Source organism: Peromyscus eremicus, chromosome 9 (genome assembly GCF_949786415.1).
Source record: "Peromyscus eremicus chromosome 9, PerEre_H2_v1, whole genome shotgun sequence".
Lineage (NCBI taxonomy): Eukaryota > Metazoa > Chordata > Mammalia > Rodentia > Cricetidae > Peromyscus > Peromyscus eremicus.
Window position 1 is genome coordinate 37,672,408 of NC_081425.1, and position 10,013 is coordinate 37,682,420.

The window sequence follows — 10,013 nt, forward strand, 5'->3', positions numbered from 1 at the left end:
GCAATTATATTATAATATTAAAAAAATTAAAAAATAATAAATGAACAAATAAATATATAAGCACACTTCTGATTAGTTTGTCAAATTGCAAAAACATAGGAAAATATTAATGTTGATGAATGTTAAAACTGAATTTTCAGACAAAATCTGAAGCAAAGATTAAAAGATTCAAAATTTAAATTGGGTCAAGTATGATGGTATAATAGCACCAAGGAGGTTTGAACAGTAGGGTAATCAGTTTGCGATAACCATAACCAGCCTATATAGCAAATTGCAGGTCAGCATAACTATGTAGAAAGATCCTGCCTCAAGGCAAACAACAGTGATAACAGTAAAATTAATGAAAGATAAGCAAAGAAATGACCATCCTGTCAATCATCGGAATGAGCTGTAAATTGGGGGGGGGGGGTTAAATATCCAGAGATCCTGTAGAAGGGAATGAAGAGAATCAATTAGAAGATAAAGGTTTATCTACATATTTGATACATGGTCAATGAATGTTGCTGGAACTCTTCTGCTTCTAGATCAGCACATTAAAATCTGGCTCTGACTTTATTAGTCTGAGATGTGACCTGGAATCCGATTCCAGCTTAATTACTTGGAGCTTTGACCAGAGCATCAAGATTTTTAAATGTCCTTGGAGATTGTAATGACAAGTAGCTTAGGAAGCCATTCCTGCACAACAGTCTACCATTTCACAGTTTCATGTTCTGAATTTGGGACATAGTGTTTAAAGCCAGTTATAAAAATGGGATATGAAATTTCACTTGATTCTAAATTATTTATATTTTCCATTTTCCAAGTATCATCAATAAACATAAATCTTGAGTGATGCGATGTTTATGTGCTTTATTCAAATTAGCATAGAGGATTGTAAAATAATAGGGTTGATCTAAGCTACTCTCACTAGTTAATTAAAATTAAATTTCTAAGTCACTGAAATAATTTCCAATAATGTCACAAAGCAGCATTTCCACCATCTCCCTTACACTAAAGTCAGGCCTGTATTTCATCTCCTTTCTTCCACGATGTGAAGGCATTTAACTGTTTTTAAACAATGAACCTTAGTTGATTTGTTTTCCGGTATTTTCTGGGACTGCATCTTCAGTACATGAACCTGTCTTTAAATCATTATTGCTAGAATATGTATCTTGTATCTGCCTAAAGCATTTACCTCAGGTCAGTCTGAAAATTATATTAAGGTGAAAGGAAAAGGTACATTTGAGTGAATGGAAAAATATGATATGGACATTAATGAAATATTTAAAATACTTAGAATCTCTAATGTTTTATATACATGTGTATAAAGATGTGTGCATGTTTGTGTAAATCTGGAGATAGAATAATCTCACATCATAAATGTTAACTAAAATTTAGATACAGTTAAAAAATGTAGTTCAGGATTTGAAAGTCCCAGAAAATTTTACTTCTTATAATATATTTAAAAGTATAAATTTTGTACTTTAAGGAACATTAAAGTTATTTTTGTTTATGTTATAAGCCATATATGAAATACATTGTTCTAAAAAAGCTTATGGGAGCTGATGTAAAGAGAGCAATAAGCCTCCTGAGATAATCACATCCATTTCTTCAAACATGGGCTAACAACATGGGAAGACTCAGGCAGGATTAAGGTTATACATGGGAACCAGATTTCTGATTGGCTTATCTTGACCAGGTTATCTTTGATTTCTTCATGAGCGTAAAGTGTCCATGGAGTCTTTAAAAAGGGAAGGAGCAAAGCAGACCAGTCAAAGACATCATGACAAAGACATGATTGACCTTTATTCACTTTAAAGATGCAACAAGCTATCTGCACAATAATGAAGTGATCATGAAAACCAGTCAAGAGAATGAATTTTCCATTCTTTCAAGCAAAGATCCAGTCTTGACACCTTGGCTGGAATCCAGCGTCACCCTTTCACAGGACCAGGGTCCAGGAAGATAAGATTATGCATGTGTGATTATTTCAACCACAAAGCTTCTTATCATCAATTGTCATAATAGCAGGAAACTAGTGTAACAACATAGAGAAAAATAGAAAAGTGAAAAATAAGTTAGAAATAAATAACAAATATGGCGCAGAAGAGAAAAAAAAATAGTGAAATGGTACTACAGCATCAGGAACAAGATTACAGCCAGGGCGACAACCTAAGAGTTCTAGAAATAACACTAAGGAAAGGATATGTTCAGCTAAAATACTGTAATTCCTGGGAGATGAAAGCAAAAAGATAATACATATAAATTAATACCTTAAAATTCTCACAGTGTAGTTTGCAGTACAGTGTGTTAGCAGGCACGCCAGATGCACTGGAAACTTGGTATAACGTGGGGTGCCTGATCAAGGCTCCCTTCTTTTTAATCCTACTAGAAGCATGGCTAAAGAGAAAGGTTGATGATTTCTCTCAGGACACCTGAAGGTGAGCTGACATTTGCTAGGAATATTTCTTTTCTTACAAAATTGGTTTACTATCATGAACTTATATGGAGGAACACGATGCCGTTGATTAGTAATACGTATGCCCAGAAATCAGTAAGGCAGTTTCCAGGTGGCATCAGTTTCTGTGGCATAAACACTAGATGTGCTGGAGCAAGACTTAATGAAAGAAGATAAGCAGAGGATAAAGAATGCTATTGAAGAAAGGGAATGAGTGTGAACAGAAGTATGTAAAAACAGAGAGTGTGTTACAGGGATAGTAAGTAGACATAATGAGGGGGAAAAGAGAAATGTAGAATTAGATGAGACACAAGGCTGTGGAGGCACATCCTTTGGAAGCCTGAGTAAAAAGACAAGGTTTCTGAAAATTATCCCTTTAATACGGGGGTTAGAAAATTGATGGTATTAAACCAAGGTAGTAAATCCTTCAATTCCTTGCCTTAAGCAGACTAGCCCAGCATTTTTATATGAGATGATAATTTAGGATTGAGGCTTTCTGGAAATAGAGAGACCCTGAACAAAGCTACAGAATCAGCTATAATAAGAATTTTACCTCGTGCAAAAGTAGATGAAAGAAGTGGAAGATTTGAAAAACATTATGAAAATAAATTATGAAGGTTATAAAATATTAAATTTTATGGGCAGAAAATATGGCTCAGCTGGTAAGACAATTGCTCTCTTTCAGAGAACATCTGTGTCACATGTGCACAAAAATACACATATACATAAATAAAATAAATCACTTAAGTATTAAATTTTTAATTAATTAATTTTCATCCATGTTCTTCAGCTGAACAATTTTTTTAATATAACCAAGCTACAGGCTCATTGATTCTTACCTAGAAACAGCATTTATACATTACCTTTAGCAGGTTCACATTGATATATTCAAAAATTGATTTATACATCTGGAAAGTATTTCTTGAATCCATTGCATCCCACTCACAATGATGAGCCTAAGGACACTATAAATGTGACTTGATATATAACAATTTTATCCTTAGAAAGGAGCCTTCCAGTTATTTATGCTGGAGGATAATAGCTGTATAGAGCAAGGAAAAACTTGAGAAAGAGAGAGAAAGAGAGAGAGAGAGAGAGAGAGAGAGAGAGAGAGAGAGAGAGAGAGAGAGAGAGAATTTCACTAAGTTTAAAAATAGTTGCATTTTGTCCCTTCTTTTACTTTATTTTAGAATATAGATTTAATTATATCATTTTCTCCTTCCGTTTCCTCTCTCCAATCCTCCCATGTACCCCCGGCCACCTTCCTCTCTTTTAAACTCAAGGCCTCCTTTCATTTTTCATCAGTTGTTATTGGATGCATATAATAATGGTTAGAGTTATTTAGTAGAGCATGGACATCTTTTCAGTAATGAGCTACTGGATGAAATCAATACCATTGTTTAGGCTGCATATTTTTATTTTAATCAATCTATTTCTTAGTGAAATTAATGTGTTGAACATACATGTGCCTATTTTATTGTATTTTTATTATTGATTTTATTTTTTATATTATAATTTAATTACATTTTTCTTTCCGTTTCTTCCCTCTTAACATTCCCGTATAACCGTCTTTGTTCTCTTTCAAATTCATTTTTCATTAAGTTTTGGTTCAAACATTTATGTATAAGTATGCACATATGTGTTCCTAAATACAGCCTGCTAATTCTGTATGTTAGCTGTATGTCTGTTTTTAGAGCTGGCCATTCTTTATTCTGCAGCTCTGAAGGACAGAAATATGATTTACATTTGCAAGTGAACCTGAAGTGGCATACAGATTGTTTATATTATCTGTTTCTGAAAAGAAATAGTCTTAGAAAAATGTAAAGATGGTTACATGTCTCTCATTCATGTTTGTAGTTCATTTATAGTGTATTCAACAGGATAGAAGTTGCTGAAGAAAAAAAAATTTCTTTAGATTTTTGAAAAGCTATATTATTTTAACTTGTAAAAGTTAAATCTAAGAGAATAATGAGCATGTTTTATGTTTAATGAAATTACTTTTAAATGTGTATACTTTGTATTATAGTCTTCAAGATCACATAGGAAACTCAAACTTTAAGTTCAGTTCAAAGCCTGCATGATGAGAATCACTAATTTATTAATGTAAGCAAGCACCTACTGGATCAGACAGTTCGAAATTAGAGTATAAGGAAAGACGTCTTGTTTACCACAACTTAATGATTAAAATATTGGTTCATATTCTAAAGATACTTTATCCAAATAGTAAAGATGAGTGAAGGTTTACAATAAATAATTATGTTGCATGGATTTGCATCTTTTTGAATTCAAGGTGATTTCATGGGACATAACATACAATGAGATATCACATCATAAGTAATGAGTGTGTCTCATTGCAGAGGATCAGAGAATAGCAAATCCAGGTGCAAAGTATGTTAATAAGTAACTTCAAGTTCTATGTGTTAATCACAACGTTAACTTGGAAGATATTTTTTTCCTTCTGTGAGCTGACGTATCTCATTTATTGAATCTAAATTTTCTAACTCTGATTATACTAATGGTAAGTTTGGAAATGTATACATAGTCTTCTAATCTGCATGCAGACCATACTGAATTTAATAAGTCATTTCAAATATGAACAGATGATTTGCTATGTTTGTTTAGAGATAAGGCTTAAGTTACTGGAAAAGGCTATGTAGGCAGCTTCTTCCGAGCTACGCCAAGTTAATATATTCAACACCAAGATCCTATCTAATGCCTTGAGACTGGAAACATTAAAACAATAAACCATTAGTTAACAATGTCAATGAAATTAATGCACAAATCTGTGTTTCTTAACTATGAATTGTATTATTTAAGTATATTTTATATAGTACAATACATAATTAATTTATCTATATGTATGTATCTCTATCTCTCTCTCTCTCTCTCTCTGTGTGTGTGTGTGTGTGTGTGTGTGTGTGTGTGTGTGTGTGTGTGTGTGTGATGGAATAATTACACTTATGTTTGATCATGTATTTATGTGTCAGAATTTGATTCAAGTTAAGTAAATTTTCTGTGTATCAAAGTTCTTGCTTATAGTATGCTCATTAAGTTCTACTTTAAGAGAAAATATAGAATGCATTGCCTCAAACATGTGTGAATGTATTTTTTTCAAGTATTTGTCTTTACAGGTGGTTACTAATATGAATGAAGTAGAAAATGCAGTGTAATTGAGTAAAATGACTTCTTTCCCACCTTTCACTGGAACACATCTCATAGACTCTAAAGTTTGAGAGGATAGAAGCCACCTGAACTAAAATCCACCACCCCTTGATATTTAATTGCCGAGACTATGAAAATCTGTTACAATGTGAAATACCTCAATCTCACAGTAATAGAAAATCAAAGAATGGGAGTACTTTTCTAAGCTGATATGGAAAGTTCTACATATAACTTAACAATGCTTTGGCGTTAAAGTCACTTTTAATTGTATATTCTTCGTTTGTTTCTTTTCTGGCCCCAACTCAATCAAATACAGCAGAAATATGTCTTTTGTCTATATTTCCTATTGAGAGTGAATAAATCTCAGGCCAGGTATAGTGCAAACACAACTTGTATTTAGCTCACCATCTGCCGTAAAGAGATAGGATGAACAAGTTTCTAGGGGGCTCATTCAGTCAAGCCATCGACAGCTCTTGCAGTAGTTCCCCAATCCAGCTGTGCTTCCTCATCAAAGGGCCTCACTGAGGTCACAAATGTGTTTAATTTTCTTTCTAATTGTATTGTATCACAATTTGTTGTCTTCTTATACAAAAATTTTCCTTTACTGGTACTTGAAATCTGTTCTCAACCACCAGCCTGTCAATGTACACCCAGATATATTGATTCTGGGGTTTCCAAGGGCTAGAAATAGCTATGCAAATTTTTCCTACTTAGATACTGTCTAATAGTTCCCTGAACTATGGCAGGTGGAATTATTGTACCATTTATTTCAAGACGAAGCTCTATACATACAAATTCTGTATTTGACATTTTGCTTTGTATTGTTGTTAATTTTCTCACTTCCATATGCCCTGGCCTTTGACAACATCAGCAACTTCATCACTCTCAATTCCAATTCCAAGATGCAGAATTCAGTCAGCTTGAGAACAATGAACTTCTTCAAATTCTGCCCACATTTTATGCATGTTAACTTACCACTCACATTTGTTCTGAATTATTTATTCATTCATTTATTTACTTATTTTGGTAGTGAAAACTCCCTGGGCTTCAACAGCTTGTGGATACGAATGGTGGATATGGTTAGTTTAATAAGGCACCAGTATCATATAAACCTTCATGTATGGAAAAAAAACAAAAAACCAAAAATACCTCAACCTCAGATTCATAGTGACAGTGCCAGTGCATCCTAAGTCATAACTCACCTGCTGTCTTCATCAATACATCATTTTTTCTCTACCCACTCCCGCCTCTCTCTCTCTCTCTCTCTCTCTCTCTCTCTCTCTCTCTCTCTCTCTCTCTCTCTCTCTCTCTGTGTGTCTCTCTCTCAGGGCACTGACGCTTGTGCTGCAACACAGGGGCTGCAGTGCCACAGCTGTCTTCTAGCTATTGTGTGGACTTGAACTACAGTCAGCTTATACTATCTCCAGTCCTTACCATAGAACAAGGCAAAAATATTCCTGACCAAACTCTAGTCAGCCTTCTCTAGGCCCTGTTCCCCAAAAGTTAGCTTTGTACTTTGCTTCTAAGACCAACCTTTGATCCATCAATTGTTAGAAGCCTGTTGCTTGGTCAGTTTGTAAAGAAATGTCAGTGCTCACTATAGCAGTACATGTACTAAAATTACAATGATACCAAGGAGATAGGTATGGCCTCTGCAAAGGAAGAAAAGTAAATTCCTGAAGATATATATATATATATATATATATATATATATATATATATATATTCATTCTCATTCTCAATCTTGTAATGTTTCAGCAATTAAGTCCCTCAAAGAGATCTGAAAAAATCATAAAGAATCATACTATTAACCATTTACCAAAAAGAAAAAAAATACATGTAAGTCTCTCACTCTCACATGTGTGAATAAATATATATATATATATATATATATATATATATATATATATATATATATATATATATATATATATATAGTGTATTCTCTTCTTGGCTAGCAATGTCTGTTCCAAGAACAAAAGATGACCAGACAGCCAGACATGAAATGCCATCTTTTCAGTTTGTCAGGGTTATCCAAAAGACTCCTAAAACATATAGGCCATTGCTATTTCCTTACTTACCCCCACAAAAGTGGAACTTAAGTTCTTGCTACTTCAGATACCATGCACTTCAGATACAGGGCTCAGAGGCACCCTGAGCTGGAACTGACCTGATTTGCTTCTAAATACTAGCTTATATACTAGCTTTCATAGTACCAGAAAGCTCCATGCAAGCTTCCAAAGGAGAAGAGCAAACAGTGTTACCCATCTATGACACCTAAGAACCACCACAACAAACAACATAACATGATAATCCTAAGGGTGCAGTAGGTCATGTATATGTTGGTTGTAACCAACAGCTCTCTAATTACTCTAATTACTCTAATTACTCAGTCAACAAGGGAGAAATAAATCTAGTACTAGGAAACTAGCTAGCTACCTGAGACTAGTTAAGTCACAAATCTTGGAAGAAAACTTATAATCACCACTTTATTAAAACAGCATTAGTACTCACTACACTCTAAACATTGGTCCTTATACACACTGATAAGTGTAGTCCTTACCCACCATCAATGAAGATGCTCTTTGAAACAGAGAGAGGGTTACAAAAAAAAAATCACCACTGATCAAAATACAGAGTTGTAGACACCAGCCCCAAAACAACTCCCATACCTAAAGCTCAGCAAACATTACAGGAGAAGGAATGGAAAGTTTGAAAGAATCGTAGAATCAGGAAGTTCTCTATTGAGATTGTGTTTCCCAATGAAGTTAAAAGCTGCACCCATAAACTCTCACCAACATCATTGCTCAAATGTGAGCTAAAGAAGAACAAAAGTAGATATTCCAAAATGACTGGGAGATAGTCCATGAGGCCTCAACTCTACACAAAGAACTCTAGGTAACTAATCAGTGGTGAAAGTGGGAGAAATAGTTTCCCAATGGAAAAGTACAGCAATTGGTTGTCCAATACAAAATGATTATCCATAAAACATGCATACTAATAACGTTTCAAATATGGTTTTGAAAGACAGAAAGAATGGGTATATAGAAGGTTTGGGAGAAAGGACAGGGAATGGAAAATTATACAATCACATTATAATCTCAAAAATAAAAAAAAATAACATCTTACTCTAAATCTCGGTAATATTTCCACCACCTACACCCTCTATCCGTTCATTTGTTGCAAATTCAGATCTTCTGTCTCGGCTTTTAGAGTTCAAATTGATCTAACCTTTACGGTGTTGTTCTTAACATCTATTACAATAGCCTTGCATGAGCTTCCTTATCATTTTAACAAGTATCAAGGGCATTTATTCTTTAAGTGTTACACTCTCTGTTACATTTACTATAACAATTCAGGTTCTTTTCTAAACCTAGTTGTTTTGAGAACAATGCATCCTGGTTACAATCTATGGTTCAAAATGAACTCAAAAAGTGATCTAGAAAGGCTCTTCAATCCATGGAGCAATTTTAGTTTTTCTAAAAGAAATTACTTATTATCATTATGCATAAATTTTATCAATACATATTACCATCATTGTCACTAAGTGTTTATCGTTTTCCAGGTGAAGGCTGAAAACCCAAAGACAGATAGTGTAATAGGACATAAGGAACAATTAACATAATTGGAGGACCGTTCCAGCCAGGACCCTTGTGGAAACAAAAATAGACAGATGTTCAAGGTCTTTCTACAAATGTGTCGATATAACCGATGTATATCTTTTTATTTACTTTAAATGATCTCTAAACTATATGTAACACAAAATACAATTTGAATTCTATATAAATAGTTGGTATATTTTATAATTTATGGGACAGAGATCAGGAAAAATGAGTCTGCATATGTTCTGAGTAGATACATAGTGCTGAGGCAAGTTTTCTAATTAATGAATGTATACAAAACCATACACAAACATTTCCCAAGGAAGATTGTGCGTTTGTGTATTTATATATAATTTATGGACATTGTTGTCTGCACAGTAGTCCAGCAGTCTTTCAAAAATCAGTTTTGTACATAGTAGGCAGCACACACTCTTGCTTTGCTGTGTTTATTCACTTTTATTTCAGGCAAGGCCTCACAAGTAAACATTATTCAAAGCAGCAAAGCATTTAAAATTACATTAAAGTAGATTCAGGTATTTTCGTAGTCATAATAGAACCCAAAAGCAGCATGATGTGAACAAAGGCCCGCACAGCAGGCATTTTATGCTGGGGAGGAAGCAATTCACACCTGTTAACTACTGTGAACAGAATGAGGTCCAACACCTAGCTTTCCACCTCAATAAAACGCTGGGTCCTTTCTTTCCTCTTTAATTTCAGTATCTTCAAATTTGGAGAAAAGATAAATCTCAAAATTAAATGCTTCTATCAGCGAAGTAATACAAAATGATGCCAAAATAAGGAAATGTCACAAG

At 33.9% G+C, this 10,013-nt stretch overlaps 1 non-coding gene across 1 annotated transcript; it reads left to right on the forward strand.

The window, feature by feature from the left end:
• The first annotated feature begins 7,189 nt into the window (after positions 1–7,189).
• Positions 7,190–7,295, forward strand: LOC131920191 (U6 spliceosomal RNA). The gene has a single exon (XR_009381537.1). It is a non-coding gene; the product is annotated as a U6 spliceosomal RNA (small nuclear RNA).
• The last annotated feature ends 2,718 nt before the right edge of the window (positions 7,296–10,013 follow it).